Consider the following 24,314-nt stretch of genomic DNA (forward strand, 5'->3'; position numbering starts at 1 on the left):
TGGTTGATAATGGTAAATTGAACTTATTTTTTGGAAAATCTTTAATTTTTCGCACCATTTAAATAAAAAGAAGACAACCGCTTGCTTGCTCAAGTTGGTGTCTTGTCAATAGAGTGCAGACTCCCAAGAAGTTACATGTGTCAAACCTTAGTCTGAACTGGTGAAATCGGATCAAGTCAAAGGAAAAAGCTCAAACTGAAATGAACCGATTCCTTATTGGTTTGGTTTTAAATTGGAGTATTATAGAACCGGTTGAAAATTGGATTGCATTTAAACTAAATTAAACCGTACCAAACATGATGAAAAATGGGGTTGAAACCGAACCCAAACCAAATCGATAGCAACCCAAACCATGTATACATGGTAAATCGAACCCGATAAGACGGAAACCGAGCTACGCCGAATCGAAAACCAAACCTTGCCTTATTAGTTTGGTTTCGGATTCAACCCTTCTCACCCCTGCACGAGTCACGGACTCACAAGTGTAAAACATTCTTTACAGATCGTAATTTTATATAGAAAGAGAAGGAGAGCGCGCCAAAAAGGGTACCGTAATCGGCGACGAACTTTAACGGCACTAACCTTTTTCTTCCTCGGCAGTCAGCTCAGTACTCGAGTCGTCTGGAGACTGGGAAACTGGGAGTCGCTGCCGTAGTATAAGCACACGGTGGATTGTAGGAGACGGTGGCGTTCTTCACAACAATGGACGGGGAAAAATTCTAGGAGTAGGAGGAGAAAGAGCATGCTAGGGATAAACGATTTGTCTCTCCCCTGCAATCATAGCCAACCTCTTTAGTGGCCTTTTTTTTGTTTGAACTTGATATAAACTCATCCTTTCAAAATTTTCATCGTTGTTTATGTTCAGCTAGGGTTTCTATTTCTCTTTCTCTGTGTTGTCTACGTTGTGTTTTCTCTGAAGCTTTGATGCCGCTAATGTTCGTGCTGTAGTTCTGATGTGGAGCAGTGTCTGGTTTGGGCTTGTCCAACATTTCAGGTGATCGAGATTAAATGATGGGGTCAAAGCCAGCTGTATCTTTGATCTGTTTTTGAGTTTGGGAACAGAACATTGCAATGCACTCAAGGAGATTCAAGTGTAGGAGTCAGAAATGGAATTATATGTTCCGAATCTTGAGGTTCTTTAGCTCTGAAGGTGACGGAAGGAATGCGAGACAGGAATTGTTCAGAAATGAGTTCTTGAGGAGGGTGGTCACCTGGGAGAAGATTACAGTTTCATGGGATACATTTCCATATTATATTCAGTAAGTACCATTTTATTTCTTCTTTGTATTGTCCTTCTATGTTTGTACATCTAAGCCTTGTTGCTTCATCCAGTATAATTGCATTTCTTTGTTACAGTGAACATACCAAAAATCTGTTAGTGGAATGTGCTGCTTCCCATTTGAAACATAAGAAGTTTGCTGCGTCTTATGGTTCTCGCTTGGACTCTTCAAGTGGGAGAATATTGCTTCAGGGTGTCCCAGGTTGCGTAACCAAACTAATTTGCTCAGTTTTTTCTATTTTTTATCTAGAAGAGTGGCTTATTTTTTATTTAATTTCGGAATCATGAATTTCGCCTACAGGAACTGAGATTTATCGAGAAAGATTAGTTGGGGCACTTGCACGGGATTTACGAGTCCCCCTACTGGTTCTTGATAGCAGTGTTCTTGCACCTTACGTAAGTTTCAAATTGGAATTCTTTTTAATTCTTCTGCTTCTTGCTGATCATGAAGAAAATATGACAATTGTTGTCTAATATAACTCCGGTGCAGGATTTTGGTGAAGACTGTGGATCAGAAAATGAGTCGGATGATGGTAATGCTGAGGGTGAGGAGTGCTCTTCAAGCAATGAAGAAGAATGGACAATTAGCAGTGAGGCATCTGGTGAAGTCCTTAGGAAGCTTAAACATCATGGTTTTGAAGGCCTTGAGAAGGTAAGAGATGATTTTTAACCATTGGTATACTAGGCAGTTAAAATGGAACTCTGATGCAAAAGATTTACTTTAGATTTATGAATGAGCAATTTGCATGAAACTAGTAGTTTCCCATGCAAATCAGGTGATTAATATATGAATTGGAAAAGGGGCATCTGTGTTGATGCTGTATTGTTGTGTGATGTACTGCATGAGACAGCAACATCTTTAGACAATGAGTTGGCTATTTTATTTGGACCTGTTAGGTTGACCAAATGGAACACCAAATTGAAACATAGGTCCTGCTCCCCCCCAAAGAATCTGAACATAGATCTCTGCTTTTAGTTATCAATTAGAAAAGAAGATGTTGGATTTGGGAAAAATGACATGTGTCTAATGCGACACATGCCCTCTTTATTTATAATATGGAGGAGAACAATCTAGAATGAATACAAGACCAAAGTACCCCTTTAAGACAATAAGACACCACTTACAACATTCCCCATCATGTTGGTGCATAGATATCACACATGCCCAACTTGGAAACAATAGAATGAAAAATCCTACCACTAAGTCCCTTAGTAAATACATCAACAAACTGATAATGAGAAGGAACAAAGGGAACACAGATGAGACCAGACTCCAGCTTCTACTTGATGAAGTGACGATCAATCTCCACATGTTTAGTCATATCATGTAGAACTAGATTATGGGCAATGCTGATGGCGGATTTGCTATCACAGTAGAGCATCTTAGGAAGGGTGACAGGAACAGCCAGATCAAGAAGAAGACCATGGAGCCATAAGAGTTCACAAATGCCATGTGCCATAGCATGAAATTTTGCTTCACCACTAGAACAAGCCACAACAGCCTGCTTTTAGCTTCTCCAAGTAACCAGGTTGCCACCCACAAAGGTGCCATAACCTGTGGTAGACTGACGATCATCAGGTGAACCTGCCCAATCAGCATCTATAAAAGCCTTAATTCTAAGATGATGATGATGAGGAGAGAAAAGAACACCACAACCTGGAGCAAATTTCAAGTAACGGAGAATATGATGAACTGCTTCCATATGCGTGGAGTATGGGTCATGACTAAGCTAATGACATAAGCAATGTTAGTACGGGTATGAGCTAGATAAATCAATTGGCCAACCAAACTCTGATATCGCCCCTTTTCCACAGGCTCACCTTCTTTGCTCAAGAGAGGAGCATTTGCATCAATAGGAGTTTTAGCTGGCTTGCAGCCCAAGAATCTTGTCTCAGACAGAAAGTCAAGAGTATACTTCTTCTGAGACAGGATGATACCCCTCGAGTAGACCTAGCCACCTCAATACCAAGGAATAACGAAGCTGCCCCAAGTCTTTGATTTAGAATTTAGTACTCAGGTAGTCCTTGAGGCTAGAGATCTCATCAACATCATCGCCAGTGACAACAATGTCATCAATGTATACAATCAAAATAACAATCTTGCCCGAAGATTGCTTAGTGAACAATGTGTGGTCAGCATTGCTTTGAGTGTAGCCAACTGACACCATAGCCTTGTGAAACCTCCCAAACTAGGCACGAGGTGATTGCTTCAGTCCATATAAGGCACATTTCAGCTTGCTCACCTTTCCCTGAGTCTTAGGATAATCAAAACCAGGTGGAACATCCATATAAACCTCCTCTTCAGTTTCCCCATGAAGGTAGGCATTTTTGACATCCAGTTGTTGAAGATCCCATCCCAGATTTACAGCAACTAATAAAAGAACACGTACAGTGTTTAACTTGGCCACTGGTGCAAAAGTCTCCTAATAATCTATCCCATAATCCATGTTCGTGTAAAGCCCTTGGCAATAAGTCTTGCCTTATAGCGGTCAACTGTACCATCAACCTTCTGCTTCACTGTGAACACCCATTTACAACCGACAGTCTTCTTTTCAGGAGGGAGTCTAACAAGATCCCATATATCGTTTTTCCTCAGATCCTGCATCTCTTCAACCATAGCTGCCTTCCACTGTGACTCCCTAAAAGCTTCCTGCCAGTTCTTGGGAATAGAAACAGAGGACAATGAAGACACAAAGGTAACGTAGGAAGGAGAAAGAGAATCATAAGAGACAACCTGAGCTATGGGGTGCATGGTGCAAGACCGAGCACCTTTGCTGACAACAATGGGTAAATCAAGTGTGGGATCAACCAAGGAATCAACTACAAGAGAGGATGTAGAGTTACTTGTTGTGATGGAAACTAGAGCAAGACCGGGATCAGGATCAAGTGGCGGCGATTGGTTAGGTAGAGTAGGTGTGGTGGTAATAATTGGCTGCTTGTGCTGCTGTTCCAAACATACATACACATCTCTTGTCTAAGCAACGTAGTGTCCTGTGGAACAATCTCCCCCTGAATAAAATCTGGGACTAACTGTGGCAAATCAATAACGACTCATCTTCCAGAGAAATAGAAGGCTCCCTCTGAAGATGGTGTCGCGGAGTAGTAAGCCACTGACTCATGGAAAATCACATCCATAGTCACAAACCAACGCCGAGTAGGGGGATGGTAACACTTGTATCCCTTCTGAGTGGTAGAGTAGCCCAAAAATATGCAGCGGAGGCCGTAGGGATCAAGTTTACCATGGGGATGATGATCACGAGCATAGCAGACGCAGCTGAAGACCTTAGCAGGAATGGGAAATGCAGAAGACCCTTGGAGGACATCAAGAGATCAGAAATCATGTATCCAAGAGGGCATCCGATTGATGAGGTAGGCTGTTGTCAACACTGCATCACTCCAATATTAGGGAGGGACATGTATGGTAAACATAAGAGAGCAAGCCACCTCCAAAAGATGTCGATTTCCTTTTAGCAACACCATTTTGAGCAGGAGTATCAACACAACTTGTTTGATGTAGGATGCCATGGGTGGCAAGGTAGAACTGAAAAGTACGCTCCATGCATTCACGACTGTTATCACTGTGGAGCACCTGAACCATGGGAGTGAATTGAGTATGAAGCATACGATGGAAGTACTGCAAGCAACAAAAAACCTCCCAAGTAGTTCGAGTGTGACAGTCAATAAAAGTGACAAACCAACATAAGCCAGTAGCAAAATTACAACGGGAAGGTCCCCAAATATTAGAGTGAATAAATGAAAAAGGAGTGGCATTTTTATTATTTGAACTGGAATAAAATGATCGAGTTTGTTTGGCCAAAACACAAGCCTCACAAAATAAGTCACTCGAATTACAATGCTTAAAAGAAGGAAAAATGCAAACTAATGTTCCTAAGGGGGGGGGGATGACCCAAACGTCTATGTTACTGTAGTAAGTCAGAGCCGGTAGGAGTAGGAGACATTGTCTGAAGAGCCTGACCAGAGACCGAAGTAGGTCCTCCGTCAAGCAGATACTGACCACCTTGCACTCTACCAGAGCCAATCGTTGCCCCTATCACCAGATCCTGAAACGCACAATGAGAAGGGAAAAAGGTGACGTTGCAATTATGATTGGAAGTAAGACTACTAATGGACAAAAGGTTAGTAGAAAAATTTGGAACATATAAAATAGAAGAAAGAGACAATGTAGGAGAGCACTTACAGACAAGTCAACGATCACATAGACAGTATGTTCTTTAAATTTGGACTCCAAGTAAGCTGCCATATTACAGATATTTAGGGCAGTGGAGATTAGCTTACAAAAAAGGAATGAAATTAAAACCTTACGGTGAGGTCAGAAGCCCTGAGGATTACCCACATTATAAAAAGATCATTGTCTGGTCTTCACTAACTCTTTTAGTGATGCCAATTTTTCCTGCCCGGCTAAATGAGATAGAAATGATTGGAATACTAGCCAGTGCTTCAACAGAATGTCAGTCTTTATCATAACTCAGCTGGCCCTAAAATTTTGGCTTCTATCTTATCTAACTGTAGTTCTGAACTTTCTATACATCTTCAACCCTTAGTTTCCTCAAGGATTTGATACGCTCCACTATTCTTCTTGCATTATCCTTGTTCCTTTGAAATGGGTGATTTTTGTTTCATGATAATATTAAAAAATTGTTAAATATATTCTCCTTAAATAAAAATACAGCTGATTAATTTCTAAAAGAATAGGTTGAGGTCATGTCCTGATAGTGAATTGCCTCCAATATTATTCGTATATTGAATTTTTCCTACTAACCTTTGCATATGGTGATGTGGAGCCAGGAAGGCTTAGCATACCAGGATCTATCTGGATGAGAATACTAACTTGATAGGGCTATTGTGGGCTAGGTTATAAGTTAATAGATAGAGGGATTATGGGTTTCAGGTCTGGTTCAAATCTTGGGAGCTATAGGTAATATAAGGGATCGAAGATGAAGAGTTAGATCTGATATCGAGGTTACCTTGGATGATGGTTATAATGCTGGTGGTGGTGAAGATGGAGATGGATGATGATGGAGATAGATGGATAGATGTAGAACTGGAGTCCCACCAGTCTACCAGCCGTAGGAGTCAACCTAAGCCCACCGAAGGAGTCCCACAGCTACTTGAGACACACAAGCATTCAATCGAGAGATCGACATCGCGAGAGAAAACAAAACCCACTACATTGAACCCCACCCCCAATACATAGAAAACATAAACCAAGAAAATTAACTAACTCTTGGAATTCTAAAAGAAATACTAAGAATACCAAAAGTCTTCTCCAGCAGCTGTTCCAAAATAATGGACCTAAGTGGACCAAAAAAAATGAACCATATAAAATAAACTCAGCAGGACCAGGTCCCGGCCAGCCTATTCACAAGGTCTGGGCTTGGTTGGTGCTGGTTTTGGACCAACATGTGGACCAGGTCCTGGAAAAGAACCTTGTGAGCCAATTTCTCCCTTCATCAGATGGACTTATGGATAATGATCTTTTGATTCTTTTCATGTTTCTGCATTCTGATGCATCCAGGTTTGGTTTCTAGATTGAATGGTTTGGTATATTAGAGGGTTTCTGATACATAGAATATCTCCATTGAATCATCCTCATTTTTTTCTGGACGTTAGTGACTGCAGATATTCTTGAATGCACTCCTGCTATAAAAGTACTGATTAAGTCTTCCAATATGAGTGTCTCTTTTTTCCTCCTTCTGAGGGATTGAGGTTTTCCATAATCTCTTAGGAGTTAGGACCAAGGTTCTAAATCTCAGTTTCGACACTGGTTTCAACCAGCCAGAAACCGAGATTGTCTCAGTTTCGACCATATCTTGGTCGTAACCTGGGACTTTCTCCAAGCTAACTCGATCCTTGGTTCGAGGCCCATAAATTGTTTTTTTGCCCTGACTCTTGTTGTGCTGCTTAGTTGTGACATTTTGAACCCAACCTATGCATTAGTTTCACATAGAGAACACTAATAATAATACTTGTGGTTTTGACCCAAGTTTGATACTGTATATTGTTCTTGGACATGGTATCGAATAAGGTTTGACCGGAACATAACTCCTTCAATATAAATCAGATTTAAGCAATTTTGGATTGGTCAAACTTAATTTGGTGTGCGCTAATGCTATTTAAAATCGCTTTGAATGAAAATATTTTTTAGACATCAAAACAAATGAAAATTTTACCGCACTTTTGATTTTTAGCAATGTTTTACCATATTAAAATTTTTGGAATTTATAAATTTGAGAAAAACCCCAACAGTTAATAGTTGAAAATTGCACCTACCACCGAAAATCCAATTTTTGTTCTTGAACTGGGGGGTTGACTTCTTATCCTTTAGGAATTTGATTTTTTAACTATTTTTATTAGATTCAAATAGGGGGTACTTGCCTATTTATGAATAACAATCATTTACTTAAATGGTTTTTGACATAAATAAGTGTTTGTCCTGGTTTCGAGCCAGGTTTCCTCAATTTTCAATGGGTACAAGTGTCGAACCTTGCGGAATTTCCAACATCTCGGTCGAAACCGATCGAAACATGTGACTTTTTAAACTCCACCCATATCTCGTCTTGGTTGCTTGCAAAACTGAGATGTCTTGGTCTGACCGTGAGAGAGGGCGGGAAAGGAGAGTTATTTTGAAGTCTTGACCATTGAATTGTTATTATCCTTTTATCTGTTTATTCATCATGATTATATTTCCGGATTGCATTTTACGGATATAGAGCTAATGCATGCCACGGAGCTTCTAGCCTTTTGACCTTTAATTCTGTTCCACCATGTATTGGGGGTGGTTACATATCTATTGTAGCAGCAGAGAAAGCAATAACCAGTCCCTACGAAGCTTGAAGAAGAAGAAATTGACTCTGATTAGGAGAATTAGCCTATCGTGGTTTATCCCCAATACTTATATCATACTTAAGAAATTGACTCTGATTAGGACTTTAGGAGAATTAACCTATCGTGGTATATCCCCATTACTTATATCATACTTAAGTAATTGACTCTGATTAGGAAACTTACTAAGAGTATATGTCTAATTACAAGATAAGTAAATAACTAAAAGACTAAAAGAAAGTAAACCAGTAAAAGGAAACTACAACTACCAACAATTACAACTAAACAAGGACACTCCACACTCCCCCGCACCATAGTAATCCTTAACAATCATAAACTTTTAAAATTCCTAATTGGCTCATGAAAGGACTCCTTGCCACTCTATTATGCTAAACAAATAAAAATCTCAAAATAAAACTTGTTATTTAGTTGTTTCACTATTAAGTCAAAGCATTTTTGCACTGAGAATTTCCTTATTGAACTCTTAGAGCTTTCTTTTTCTTGGTAATTCATTAATTGCATCTTTGAAAGACAGTAAGAACAGTGTCCAATGTTTCTAGCATATTCTTTAATAGAAGTGAAAAATTTGAAGCGATACATATTGATTGTGAAAATTAGATTAACTTTGTTCATTTTTAAATATGCCATAATAAAAGTGCTTATTTCTGTAACATAATAGATGTATATTAAGGTGCTAAAATCTGATCAAAATTTACTTATTATCAGTTCAGTATATTGAGCATGATCTTGATATTCAGTCTGAAGACTGGTACATAGCAATGGAGGCACTTTGTGAGGTGAGATGCTCAATTATACTTATCAATTTAAAGTTTAAACAAGTGAAATACAATGTTCTGGTATAAAGAGTTTATGATAATTTTTTTTCCTTTTTTTTCCAATGTTTGTGATGTTAGTCTTTTGGTTACATCCTCCTGATGATATTGTTGTGCATTTATGTGGGGTTCCTTTAAAACTTGAAGTTTGATTTTCCTTTATTTGCAGGTTTTGCCATCCTCGCAACCTCTGATTGTTTATTTCCCAGATTCTTACCAGTGGTTGTCAAGGGCAGTTCCCAAGTCAAAACATAATGACTTTGTCCGTAAGGTTGAAGAAATGTTTGACCAACTCTCTGGACCAGTTGTTTTGATTTGTGGGCAGAACAAAGTTGAAACGGAAACGGAAACGGAAACGGGTTCTAAGGGGAAAGCGAAATTTGTAAGCTTCGAGGTTTTTCCATTGAGTAACTTTTATATGACAGAGTCTGGGTCTTCCTAGGCTTATCCTATATTTTGAAGATAGCACTAATGTTTCTTCTGTTGCAAGGCAGACTATACGTATTCCTCTTAATATGCTGGTAAGAATTTTTATCATTACATAAATTGAACTTCCTATGATTTGTGATGTGTTCTCCTTTCGGTTTTGTAATGTTAAAATGTAGTCCACTTTCAATGCTCTCTTTTGGCTAAGATTTAACCTACCTTATTTATGGAGAGGGATGCTCGTATGTGTCGCACTAGCTGCAATTGACTTTTGTGTCTTACACGTAATTGTTGTGTTTATGCTGTTAGAGTTTGTATGGTGGAGGGTAATTTGGTCACTGTCTTGTTATTAGTCATTTTAAGTTGTATTTTGTATCTTTTGTTCTTTTTATCTTTTACCTCCCTAGGGAGGCTTGTGTAATTACAATTTACAAGAACTTGTTAATGAAAGGAAATAGGTGAGTTGAGGTGTTACTCGCTCACAATCGATTCTCTCAACCTCTCTTCTCTTTTCTCCTTCTTCTTCTTCTTCCTGCTGTGAATCTATTCTCTCTTACTAGAATCGATCCATCTTCAAGTTCTAACTTGGTATTAGAGCTAAGTCCTCTGGTTTGAGAGTCGACGAAGCTCGGTTGCTGTTTTCACCTCTCTTTGGAACCCTAAAAAGATAGAGGGTTCCAATAGAGGCTATACTATGTGAAGTATTACTCATATTACGTTCTTTGGAGTTCCATTCTTCAAACCAACACACAATGGAGGGAGTTTAGAAGCTGTTGAAGAGGATTGACGCCCTAGAAGCTACACACAAAGTTACCGCCAGCCTATAGAGTTTATTTTTTTGTTTTTTTTTCCTTTCTCCCTCATCTTTCCATCTTTTGGGATGAGATTTGGTGCTTTTGGATTGCCTAGGGGGTATCCTTTTAGACCCCCCACCACTCGGTTTAAGAGAGGAGCAAGTTGAGGAGCATAGCTCAACTCTTTGATGCTCCCCAGGTACCGCCAGACTCTGTTTTTCCCTCCATGTTTGTGTTTTATTGGCTGTAATGAGTGGTATGAACACTCTTGGTTGAATGTTTCAATCCGAGTTTTGTGTCCATCCTTAAAAGAAAGAATAGATGGTCTGATGTTAGTAGTTTGAAGTTATTAGTATGCTTTCTTCCCTCATTGTACACATGTATGTAAGTTGTCACATAACCTGACCAGACCTGCTGAACCCTTTTTCAGATCCAAAAACTATTCGGGTTTGAGAAGTGAAGCTTGGGTTGGGCTTTGCTTTTGTAAATTCAAACTTGAGGTTGGGTACTGCTTGCCCTTCTGGAGCTAGGGTTAGCTTGTACTGGCTCCTAGTCTATGCAACCCACCCAAGTCGTACCAAGGTGGTTAAAGTATTGCCTAAGTGATTGCTTGGGTATTGACTCAACCAGTTGAGAGACAGAGCCTTATTGACTGGAATTAGGTACAGTCAGTTGATGTCTACTTGGTTGGAGAGTATTTCAGTCAAATATTTGCTAGCTGATTAGTTTCTAGTACATGAACTACTAGCAAGCTGTTATGATAATTAGCTTATCTCTTTAATAGAGAAAAGTTAGTACTTTGAACCTCCCCACCAATCTTAGAAATCAAATGGTCGTTATGCGTACAGTTTTGATAAATTTGTGATTATTTGTGTTATTTGTGTTATTTATTTTTTGAGAAGTTACTTGTGTAACTTCACTAATGTCTTGAACTTTAAATATTAAAGACTATATGTGGAGCAATTCGGTATAAATTGATACTGACTCCTCAGAATTTGGCAACTTCAACTCCATTAACAACCACTTATGAATCATTTTTCAGCCTACACCCCTTATCTCAAGTTCTGGATCAAACCAATCCCGGATCGGATGTCAACCTGTGGAGGCACCTTTTGTTACTATTGGACAAATTCCTTCTTTCGGTTTCTTCTTGTTCTTTGCCATAACGCCCATTCTGGGACGAGTTGGAAGAGGAATTTGTTTAACTTTATTGCTAGAATTAGCTTATCGTGAGTTATATATGTAGAGATATTAGTATTTACCATGTACAGGTAGTAACATTTAGTAAATATCAGTTTAATTTGGTCGGCTAGTCAATGCTTAGTTATTGGCTAATTGACAGCACTTTAGGAGTCCAAGACTGTCACCTACTTTGGTTGTACATAATCTAATTTTACATTTCTTCTCCTTAGAACAGTTATGATGTTTGTTTATATTCTTAGTTACCCTGATACTTCGACTTGATGCTCTATGATGTTACATAATTCTAGTTCAATGTAAATTGTGTGAGATACTAAAAGGTATGCTATGCCCCTGCTATACTGGGGAACGTACTTTCTATTTATCTTTAGCTGCATACCGTACTTCTGTATCAGGTCTTCAAGGAGGAATTGATATGCCAAATTGAATTTTATTAGCCATTAATACTCTCAAGCAAGTTTCAGTAGTTTTATACTTTTAATATATGTAGATGCACTGTGAACATCTTGTGGACTATATTTTTCACTTATTTTCTTTTTATCTCTGAACAACATATCTTCATATTGCAGCCTTTCCCCTTGAAAGGGCTTACAGAGGGATTAAAAGCATCAAAGAGATCACAGGACAATCATTTATATAGGCTTTTTAATAATGTTCTTTGTGTTCTTCCTCCAAAGGTAAATATCTACTTTAGTATTCTAGTATACTTTATTATGAAGAAAAGTTTAGTTACTGTTAAATGTTATTGAAAATTTCTCACTCCTTTTTTTTCCTCCAAGAATTAGTTAGAATATTTCAATATTCCATCTTTTAAATTTTAGTGTATGGGAAGAATAGCTTTTTTTTTTTTGGTTTTGAACTACAGATAGCAATGACAGTTTTGTTGCCAGGATAAAAATAGAGTACATATCATAGCATACAACAAGGAAATTAGGCCAAAGCCTAAGGACCAACAAAGGGGATAAACCGCAGAAATTTTTAGATACAAGGACTCCCTGTTGCAACGGTTAAGGTTGCTCCATTGTGACCAAGAGGTTACGGCTTCAAGTCCAGAAACAGCCTCTCTTCGAAAGCAGGGGTAAGGCTGCATACATTATCACCCTCCCCAGAGGCCCAGACCCCACAGTGGTGGGAGCCTCATGCACTGGGTACACCCTTTTAAGAACTCCCTGTTGACCCCTTCCCTTGCCAAATCATCATGATTCAGTAGATATACAAAACCTACAGGTAGCTGGCCCAAAACGTTTGTGCAAAATAGAACAAGAAAAAGAAGGCACTACTTGTTCACTATTAATAAAGTTAGGGTTTGACCATCAGCTTGGAAGATAACCATTTCCTTAACCATTATAAAAAAACTATACCATTGCAGCTGGTAAGGGCTGTGGTCTGTTATTGCGACGTCCTGGGATCAAATCCTGCCTCCGTCTGGGGTTTGAGATTTTTTTTTTTTTGGGGGAGTGGGGGGGGGGGGCGTTGGGGTTGGAAAACTTCTAGTGCCAAAAAAAAATGTTCAAGTCCCTTCTGATTGTATTTTGCTCATCATACATTTGGACCTGACACCAAATGGTGGTTTATCCAACTTTGACGATCTTAATCTGATGCCATTCCGGGGTCCAAAAACCCTAATTGGATCGCTTTTGGACCCACCCAAATAATGGAAGGCTCAAATAAAAGGCAAAATCCGTAAATATGTGGAAGTTTATATAACCAATGGCAGAATTATAAATAAACAGAAGTTTATACTAGGATGGCAATATCGTAATTTAATGGAATTCAAGTTAATGGATGTAAGGTATTAGTGCAAGGGATAAACTAGGAAGATGGAACGAATAAGGACAATAGGGGATTAATAGGAAAGAGGAGGGGCAAACCTGGAAACAAAGACCTAAAAGGACTTAGAAACACAACCGTGAGGTTGTCTTCAACCTTCAGCTAACAGAACCAGGCGGAATAGGGCTTCAATCTTCTTGAGAGATCTCTATCGTCTGGAGGTATTTCGTTCTGAAATTCTGAGGGTAACAACTATACCCCAAGGCCTCTCAATAGCACAAGTAACCAGTTGGAATGAAGTAGCAGAAGAGGAACCGAAGAGACCTGAAACCAGATCTGGCGGTAAATCAGGGGAGCATGTCCCTGTTTCGACTTGATCTTCACAATAGAGGTTGATTTGGGTGATGAATCCCTTGGATTAGGATCACCTATGAGGGCACAGCCTTTGGTTAAGCTCTCAGGTTAAATCCAAAGAGCAGAAGGAGTTCAATCACTTCCTTCTCACCCTGGTAACGTCAACAGAAACATAAACAGCAGTTGGGTAGAGAAGCACACAAGGTTCATGGCAACCATCGGTTAACCTAAACAAATTTTGTTGCATGCCTTTTTATAAAATAAAAGTCCTGATCCTACCTTGAAACTGAAATATAATTGGACTCTAATTCTAACTCTCTGACTCTATCAAGGATAAAAGAAAATTACAAATTTTAACTAAAATAAATCCTAATTCTACGCATAACTGCATCATAATCTGCCAATTCAGAAGGTTTAGGCATGTTGGAACTAAATCTCGGTTCAAACTGACCGAAATCTCTAGGTTGTCTCGGTTCAAACCCAGTGTTGAAACCTTGAAAAGGGATCCGGCACGTCTAGGTTTTGGCCCTGACCGAAACCAGGTTTGAAACCGAGATCTCTATCCTTCCGGTCTGTAGGGTATTTGTTGACAACATGCCAACCCTTAAATCTGACTCGGTTAATGCTATAAACATGCGTGTTCAAAAATATTTATGTGGTTTTATAATGCCAGGTCTTTGTGGTGGGGATTTCAAGTGTAATGTCATGAACTAAATCTCGGTCAAAACTTGCAGTTTCAACTGAGAAATCTCAGTTTCCATAGAAATTGAGACGAAACATAAGGTCAATACTGGATCGTACCACGTTTCGACCATATTTTGAATATTTTGTTTTGATTAAAAAAAATACCGGGTTTCGATCAGTTTCAACAAGCCCATACATTTCGAGTTTGTTCAGAAAAATACCAGATTTCGATCAGGTTTCGGTCGAAACCTGGGAAATCTTGGTTTGGGTTGAAACTGGGCTTGAAACCAAGATTTAGAACCTTGAGGTCAGATTTTGATATTTTTGCTTGTGGCACCTACTTGGGGGTACTTTGGGGATGGATGTTTTTATCATTATGTAGGTTTTATTTAGTAGCATGTGTGGGCAAAGGGGTTTTATTTTCGTTTGGTAGGTTAGATGTTATGTCCAGTTGGAGTTGTTTTTGGGCAGCAATGCAATATCATAATGAGCTGAATGGAATTATTTGCAGTTCTAGAGCTTCTAGAAATGCCATAGATATCAGATAATCTGTGGGCTAGTGGGTTTATTAAGTATTGCTACTGTTTGAGTCAGCAGAAAGTATATATAGGTCGATACGCTTACACAAAATGAATGAAGTGATTTTTCTTAGGCTTTGTAATATTGCGGTGTGGATCTATAGACCCTTTTGAAAATGGATTGCTTAAACCTTTTGATAAATGGATTTTCAGACCACTTTCAAAAGGTCTGTGTCAATATATGAATTTGTTGATGAATAAAGTGATTTTCTCTGAAGCATTTTACTATTGCTGTATGGATTTATAGACTTTTCTGAAAGTGACCCCTCAGTGGATTCCACAACCGTCAGTATCATTCTTCAACCAACTGATCTTGCTTAAGCGTAAGATATACTTGTGAGTTATCCATATATTAAATATTTTGTTTCTTGCTATTTTTAGGCAGAGGAACTACTCAGAAAATTCAATAAACAAGTTGAAGATGACAGGAGAATCATCATATCACGGAGTAATTTAATTGAATTGCAGAAGGTTAGAGGGAATTCGTTTTTTATTCTTTGGATTGATCAAGTGAATTGTTGTTACTTGTAAATAAATGATGCCAAGACATGCTCTTTCTTGTGAGTTCTATTATTAGTTATTACACCTCATGTCACACTATAATTTGTGATAAGTTGGATTTAATTCTTTACTAATTCTGAATCTCAGGTGCTAGAGGAGCATGAGCTATCCTGCATGGAGCTTTTACATGTAAATACAGATGGTGTGGTCCTAACGAAGCAAAGTAAGGAACTCAAATGAATCATAAATTTACATGTTTCAGTGTGGAAACAAAGTGATTGTGTTTCTATGTACTCCTGCATGGAGTAGTTACATACTTACATGTTTCAGATTGATCTCCATCTCATAAGATGATCCATTGTTTTGTTTATGCTCTTCTTTAATTCAATTTCCTAAAATTTACATCTCAAAGTTGGAGTGCTTAAGAAGGAAAAAGTGGTACATTGGTATAGCTGATATGAATGGAGCCGACCCCCTCCAACCCCCCCCCCCCCCCCAAAATAAAAAAAATTAGGAGGAAGAAATTTTAAAGAATTTTTGTCATGTAGCCTATCATTTTTCAAGCTTTCTAAAGTCCCATTTGGAAATGCAATAAACTTAGGATCTTTGAAGAGGAAGACCTTGTAATTCATTGTCTACAACTTCTCTATACATCCCCAAATAATGGCAATGTCTACAAGTTCCTTTTTCATCTAGGTTTTACCTGGCATGCTGCTCTTATCACCTGAGACCAAACTCAAAGCGTTGCAGAAAATATGTTTATTTTAGTGTCACCTGCTTGTTTAGGATGCTTATCACTATTCTAATTTTGTCCAAGTTTAAAACCTTGGATAAAATTTAGAAGCTGTGTTCTTTCTAACATTAATTCTATGACCAACAAAAATAAGAAATGGTGATTGGGAGCCTTTTTGTTTGTTTGTTTGTTTGTTTTTTTATTGATTGTGCTGTTTCTAGTTGGCTATTTATTTATTTACCTTCATCAAACCGATTCTTGTTTTCAAAAATCAGAAAACCAAGTGCTCAGATGAATCATTGGTAGGGGTATGCTGCAATACTGTTTTATTAACTGGATTATTTCTATTTTTTTTTTTTTTTGGGTTGGGGGGGGGGGGGGGATGCAGAGGCTGAGAAAGTTGTTGGATGGGCTAGAAATCATAACCTATCAACCTGCCTTCTTCCATCTATAAAGGAGAAAAAGTTAACTGTACCCCGTGAAAGGTGAGAACTCTCTACTACTTCCATACTGGTTGACCCTGCTATCTGGTATGATCTGGAAGTTGATGTCTGTTTTCCTTCATGCGAAGCCTTGAAATTGCAATTTTGAGGTTAAGGGAGCAGGAAATGGTATCCACAAAACCCTCACAAAATTTGAAGGTAGCTATTTCTATTTGGTCCACATTGCTAATGCTTCAAGGATGCTTATCTTGCTATGTCATTTGTAACACTCTTAATTTGTGGCAGAACCTTGCTAAGGATGAGTATGAAACCAATTTCATTTCAGCAGTGGTTCCACCAGATGAAATTGGAGTCATGTTTGATGATGTAGGTGCCCTCGAAGATGTAAAAAAGACATTAAATGAACTTGTCATTCTTCCAATGAGGAGACCAGAGCTTTTCTCGCAAGGAAACCTATTACGGGTACTTTTGTTTTCTTTTCTTTAATGGGTATAGTTTCCTGGTAGGTTGTTGGGGTTTATAATTCGTTGGTTACAGTTTCCTAGTTAACTCATGATTGTGTGGAACTGATGACAGCCTTGCAAAGGGATACTACTATTCGGCCCCTCCAGGAACTGGGAAAACCCTTCTTGCCAAAGCACTTGCAACAGAGGCAGGAGCCAATTTTATTAGCATAACTGGTTCAACGCTTACATCAAAGGTAGAGGCTGTTGCACCTCCAGTGATAGCAGTTTTTAAAGGGATGCCATATTATTTTTTGCATGGTTTCCTGTAGCATCTAAAGCCCCTGTCAAAACATCAACATGTGCACTTATTTCTGAAGGTCTTAGGTCTGGTTTTAATATTGTTCCTTCTTCATATTTTGTGATTCGTTTATTTAATTTTGGGTTTTTTTTCATGAAATTCATGGGATTGAAATCTGTATATAGCATATCTTTATTGTTGCATTAATTTAGTTGATTGACATGTCTAAATATTTTAAAGCAGACCACTTAACTACTTTTGGATCTTTCTCAGTTCTCACAACTTGGCAGTACTAGGATCTGTATATATTATAATAGTAATTCTTTAGTATGTGATCAAGAAATTTGATGGGGACATGCATATTAGTGAAACTATGTGATTGGCAAGTTTTAATTTTTTGAGGAATTAGAAGTGCACATCTAGAATGAGTTAAGCAGTGTTGGTCATAAATATTATTCATAGCAGGTATATTAATTTTTTTCATACTTTTGTTGTGAATCAGTGGTTTGGAGATGCCGAAAAGCTTACAAAGGCCCTTTTCTCTTTTGCCAGCAGGCTGGCCCCTGTTATCGTATTTGTTGATGAGGTGAGAATCCCTTGGACGCTATTGAATTGAAATGACTGGCCACGTGCATATATAATTGCAATCATTTCATTGTCTTCAAATCTTGTCAAGGAATTACCTGACATCTGAACCACTTTCCTCCCTCCCTTTTTCATTTTTAAAAAAAGCTGGATAAGAACAGGAATGTGGTCAGAAGTGGGTCCAACCGTCCAAGGTTATGTCAAGTTACAAAAAATGTCAGTTGGGTTTGTGGAATGTAGTGGTATTTTTGTTGTTTTATTTTTGCAACTTTATAGGCATTCAGCCTCCTTGATTCACATGGCATTTTTATTTTTAAGCTGAAAATTGACCCATGAGATTAGTGTGGCATTTCTATCATGTATACCCCACTCATGTCACGTAATCATTCTGAGTTCACCAGCCTTGGTAATGTTACCATGTTCATTTCTTATAAATAGCAGGTTTTGTGGCAAGTGCCATAACTACCCATTATGATGGTTTATTCAAAACCTGCAACATGTTTTCTCACTTGTTTAGTTCTTGAATAAAATTAATTCTCTGCCTTTGGATCCATTTAGATTGACAGTTTGCTTGGTGCCCGTGGTGGTGCTTTTGAGCATGAGGCAACTAGAAGAATGCGAAATGAATTTATGGCAGCTTGGGATGGGCTAAGGTCAAAAGACAGTGAAAGAATTCTCATCCTTGGTGCCACAAATCGGCCATTTGACCTAGATGATGCCGTCATCCGTCGATTGCCAAGGAGGTAATGTGTTTGCCCTCCTCATTCAACTCAGTTATGGTTGCATTAAGACCATTGTTATTATCTGTACAAAGGAATGTTCCAAAGACCTAGTATGCATGCCAGGATGGGAGCCACTGCTTTTGATGTTTTGCTTGGAGAATCTCCTTTGTTGTCTTAACCATCTAGGTTATTAGGTTTCATTGAGATTGGTGCTTCTCAGATTTGGCAAGGATTGTGGGCTATTGAATCTGGAAAACTCTACAAGATACAGTTCAAGTGCAAAATGGCTGGTTCATTTAATAGTGAAGAAGAAAGTGGTTACCTCATAAAACTATAAGAAATTTGTTGGATTATGGGACTTTTGTTTTTGGGGTGGGGGGGATAAGTACAGTTTCTTGTAAATTGTGAATTGCATCCATGCATTATATACTTTTGAGTAAGGGCATAAGAATGCAATAAGGAACCAGATCTGATGCCACTTAAGTGTCCGGTATGGTTTGAAATGTGATTAAAATGAGGAACTGCATCTGTTATTAATTCTCTAAGTACAATGTACCAAATGCTGCACCTGTGTCTCATAATATTGGGCAAGAAGCAGCATTGGAAGGTGGTCATTGCTACACATCCATTTAGATGTTCAGAAGGAAAAGGAATATGTCTAATGGTTGAAAGATTGAGGTTTTAATTGTTTGACCATTTTCTTTTTTGTCGTAGTCGTTTTTATATTAGATCCATCCGTTAAGAGTTATGCATACGATCTTCTCCACAAGCAGATGGAAGCACATCAATGCCTTTCTCTTGAGATAATTGATTATAACATTGTGGTGGTGTAATTTTGGGGTTTTGATAGAATATTCTGTGGATGCTTTAAACGTTCATCCTAGGTGGGATTACAAGCAACATATTGTGGGCAAGAAATGCAATCCGTGCAACTACATATATTTTTCAAAATTTTTGTACTGAGGCTGTTTTAATGGAATTGGTGAAATAGGTTCTCCGATACATCTTTCATTGTCTAATAGATAGGAGGTTCTGCGGGTTTTAATACACAGATTTTATGTTTTCTTATAAAAGCATGTTGGCTCTTGATATAGGATATATGTGGACTTACCAGATTCTGAAAACTGGATGAAGATCCTAAGAATATTTCTTGCCAAAGAAAACCTTGAACCTGACTTCAAGTTTGATGAACTTGCCAATGCAACAGAAGGGTATTCAGGGAGTGATTTGAAGGTAATATGTTAATATTTGTGCCTTCCTGTGAATTATATGGTGAGTTCTCATTGCCATCTTTTTGTGCAGAACCTTTGTATTGCTGCAGCTTATATACCTGTCCAAGAACTTCTGGAAGAAGAGAGAAAGGTTTGAAGTTTTAAAGAACCTTTGGACTTGTTAGTTAGATACTGATGCTCTTTCTTCAAAATCAAATTTTTGTCATTTGATATTTTGATTGTTTCTCATCAGGGAGGTGTGACCAATGCAGTTCCAGCTCTAAGGCCGCTTAATTTGGATGATTTCATTCAGGCAAAATCTAAGGTATAGAACATTTCTTCTTTTATGTACACTCCGTATTAAATAATGCACCTCATGAAATCTATGCAAAATTTGTCCCATGATTGGATTTAAATTACTTTCCAGCTTATTGTCCATGTTATAATTCCTTTGTGGTCAATCCAAATCCAATCCAACTGATGGCTCCCCCTGAGGATGAAATCTTAACCCTCCCTTGTAACTAAATGTTTATCACCAAAACTGGATGACCTATTTTACTGGTTTGGTTGAAAATGGGTTCACGCAAAAAATTCAACACATGCAAATTGGAGATTTCAGGCTCTGGTTTTTACCCCCGCTCCCTATGAATTGCTTTTGGGAAAATTACATATACCTCCCCTGTACTTTGCCCTAATGACACGTTCCTCCCCTTGATTTTCCCATCTTACATACGATTCCTTTGCAGTTTTTCAAAAATTACTAATTCCTCCCCTGCCATTAGCATCCGTCTGTTAGGTGCTGATGTGGCATAGTTAGATTTTTCATAATCCCTAAACTAACCTTGGGTCCTTGTCAGATGACCCTTTTACCCTCCTCCTTCATCTTCCTCCTCCTTCTCTACATTGCGATGGTCAACAGTCAGCCCCGATGGCAACGCCGACTACCATACCACCAACTACTCTGGTCACGTCAGTTTCATCACCATCCGCTGTTGCAACCATGTCGATCACGCCTAAAACCCCAGCCCCAGTAGCAACACCAAGAACGACATCACCGACGGTAGTTTTAGCTCTACCAGTGCAAGCTCCCAAGGCAGCTCCACCAGCATCGACGGTTCCAGCTTCAGTTGGAGGGATTCGTTGTTGAATGAAAAAAAGGGAACAACATAATTACAATTCGGTGATAGAAAACCACCCATTTTGCCAATTTGCAAAATTTTCAATTCGAAGTTCCAACCTCGCCCCTTGGATGAGTCAAGTTAGATTACAGCCTGCATCACAGTGTGATTATAATTGGCTGGGTTTTCTTTGAAAAGAACAAGAAACAATAGAAGCAGCTCGAGAAACCCAAAATTCATACAAAAATGGATTTGAAGACAAATATGGTCTATTCGTTGCTGCTACTGCTGTAAGATATTGGGTTTTGTTTGATCAGAAAAACAAAAATCAGAATGGGTTTCAAGTAAATCTTGGGAAATCCAATTTTGAGCTTCACCCGAGAGCCCTAGAACTTTTAAGAGATTCAGGGGTCCAAAACAGAGGCAACGAATGCTTTGGAGACGTCTGTCTTGTGTGGAATCGTTTCATCTCAAGATTAAGAAGCTTCATCCCAATGGCATCTTCCAATGATGTAATGGAAGAGATAAAAGTTGCAGAAACAACAGAATTCAACAGATTTTTTTTTATCACATATTCAAGTTAGAAAGAGGAATTTCGGAGATCAGTTTTCTCATAGAGTTTAATGGCAATAGAGTACCCATTTTTGTTCAAGAGCAGGGCATTGGAAGGGGAGAACAACCCATCTCCCACTACATTCAGAGGTTTTTCTCATTAGGAAACCAATCCAAACCCTAACCCTCCTCCCAATCCAGCTCTTGTGTCAGTGGTGAAGAAGAAGAGGAATCTTCCAGGAACTCCAGGTGAGTTATAGCTAGCTGTGCCCTTTTGCTTCTTTTTCTCTTTTTTGGGGGTGGAGATCAGAACCTCTAGCTTCATCGGCGAGGGCACAACCTGCCATGGAAGCTCCGACAAAGGAGGAGCAAGGCGGTTCAGAAGAGCTAATAACAGAGCAGAAACGGTAGGAGTTATCCTCATTCTTTTTCTTTTTTCTGGATGGGTTTTGGGGTTGGGGTTTTTGGTGTTTAGGGTTTTCTATGGTTTTCGATCTTCAACCTACTTGGTATATACCAAGGTGAACAATCAATCTTCCACTCGATCTATTATCAAATCCAAGTTTGATTCTTTTATTTCACCTCTTAAGTTTTTGCTGATTGTAATTACTAACATTTAATTGAAACATAATCTGCAAATAGAAGGGTCAACATTTAGTGTGTGTGAATTTAAAGTTGTAGGGAATAAGAGTCCGAGGAGGAGGAGGAGGAGGAGGCAGTGGTGGCATTGGAGGAGGCAGTGGCTGTAGTGATGGCGGTGGTGGTGCTGGTGGTGGCTGCGGTGGAGGAAAGAAATGGGTGTTTTAAGGTTGAAGATGATGAAAAGGGTATCATTGTAATTTTACTTGTGGTGTTTTAGAACAAGGGTAATATTGTCTTTTCAAACCATTAATTAACAGCACTCTAATACCGTCAGCCATAAGGGGTCAAAATGTAAGGTGGCAAAACCAAGGGGAGGAACGTGTAATTAGGGCAAAGTACAGGGGAGGCATATGTAATTTGCCCATTGCTTTTATATCTTCAAACAATGAAAATTCCATCTTTTGTTTGTGATCTTAAAAGCATTTTCGAAAAAATATTCTTTTCTCTGGCAAGCCAGTCAAAAGTACCGAGTATGCCTGTTGTTCATCCGAACTAGGGTGATTGGGCGCTTTATTAAATTTCCATTCAAGATGACCATTTCTGCAAGAGGGCTTTGAAGACCTTGTTCAAGCTATGGCTACTCTTGTGTCAGTTATATTTGTTTTCTAACATGTTACAGCATTAGAATTCATGGGGAGCACTTATTAGTGAGTCTACTTTCGCTATGGTTTCTATGAAGTCCCAGTTCTAAAATTGATGCTTTGACTGGTTTTATTAGGTGGGAGCATCGATTGTTTATGATGCTACAAGCATGAACGAGCTTAGGAAATGGAATGAGCAATATGGAGAAGGTGGTAGCAGGAGAAGATCTCCATTCGGCTTTGGGAACTAACATGATTTTTGTTCTTTTGTTTTAGGGTAAATTACACTGTCGGTGTTTGGGTACCCAAACACCCATCACCAACACCCCCTCCACCATCCATCGTGATCATCCCTCTGCTGCAGCCCATTTGCAACAGCCGCCACACCTTTGTTCCCTTGCCTGCGACCTCCCACAACTGCAACTGCGCCGCTGACCCACCATCACCTGCAACTCCGTCCGTTGGTTGCCCTGTTGCATCTTCAGTCCTGCAGCTCTCATCATTCAGCCCCATCAGTCCGTACCTTGGTGCAACCCTTCTCGCTTCTTAAATCTGCAGTTTCTTCGTTTTCTCATAAAAGACCTCTTCCGTTGTAACATAAACCCAGGTTTCCCTCTCTATTGGCCTATTGTTGATTATATTACGACAGTTCTGCTGAATGGAGCGGCAAAGTCATGTCGCAATTGAGAGCTTTTTGATGGCTCAAGAGGGTTGAGTTCAGACGTCTGTATGGGGTTCAAGAATTGCAAGGATCGATTTGAGGATGCGCAGGTTGGAGAAATCTGAGAACATTACAGGGTGGAGAAGGATAAGGAGAGACGGTGGCAGATGGGCTTCAAGTATTTAGAAGAAAGTAAAGTCGAGAAAATGTATAGTTTTATGTTGTTCCCAAATTCCATGGGATTCTTCAGTCCATATACAAGAAATGCATTTGTGTACAAGAGATTTGGTGTAAAACCTTATTACCACAGTTTATCATCCATTAGCCATCAAAGGAAAACTCGCTCCATCTATTCGTAACCATAGTTGATAGAGCTTCAAGTGACAATATAGTATGATATTATTTAAAGGGAAATTTACAAAACACCCTCTAAAAATGGGTCGATACTCAGATCACTCCCTCATATTTGAAAATACTAAGATCATCCTCTGCATTGGAGTCCTATACTCAAATTAGACCTTACCGTTAGTTAACTAATAAAATCAGTTAGTTAAATTTTTTGAAAATCCTAAACTACCCTTAAGAAGAGAATAATTTTATTTCCTGTAAGAAACTGACTACAAATCTCTCGAAGCAGCTCTGATTTTCGCTTGTATTGCAACATTAACATATATTAACCAATTTCCGTCTTTCTGGAGTACCCAAAAAAGAAAAAATCGAGATTAAATCCCCACAATCGCAAGTGAATGAAGAAGAAGACGAAGAAACTTGGGAAATCCAGGGCAGCTAAACATCATAGTAGGATTCGAGAACTGAGGACGAACGACTGTTGAAAATTTATTGGTTTTAAAACAAAACTCATATACCAAAGGAACATATTTATGAAGCTGGGTTTACCTGGATTTGACCAGAGAAGAATCGCAACTGAAGCAGCCAATGGAACAGATTTCTGAAGAACTCGGCATGGTGAGGAAGAGAAAGGAGAAGAAGAAGAGAGAGGGTGATTGCAGGTAAAATTCCAAAAGGGTCTTGCACCAAACACAACTTTTAGCTTCTTTTG

The 24,314-nt window shown here is 38.8% G+C and overlaps 1 pseudogene; it reads left to right on the forward strand.

Moving 5' to 3' along the window:
- Positions 1 to 1,125: 1,125 nt before the first annotated feature.
- Positions 1,126 to 22,865, forward strand: LOC122667413 (annotated as a pseudogene).
- Positions 22,866 to 24,314: the final 1,449 nt, after the last annotated feature.

Source organism: Telopea speciosissima, chromosome 7 (genome assembly GCF_018873765.1).
Source record: "Telopea speciosissima isolate NSW1024214 ecotype Mountain lineage chromosome 7, Tspe_v1, whole genome shotgun sequence".
Lineage (NCBI taxonomy): Eukaryota > Viridiplantae > Streptophyta > Magnoliopsida > Proteales > Proteaceae > Telopea > Telopea speciosissima.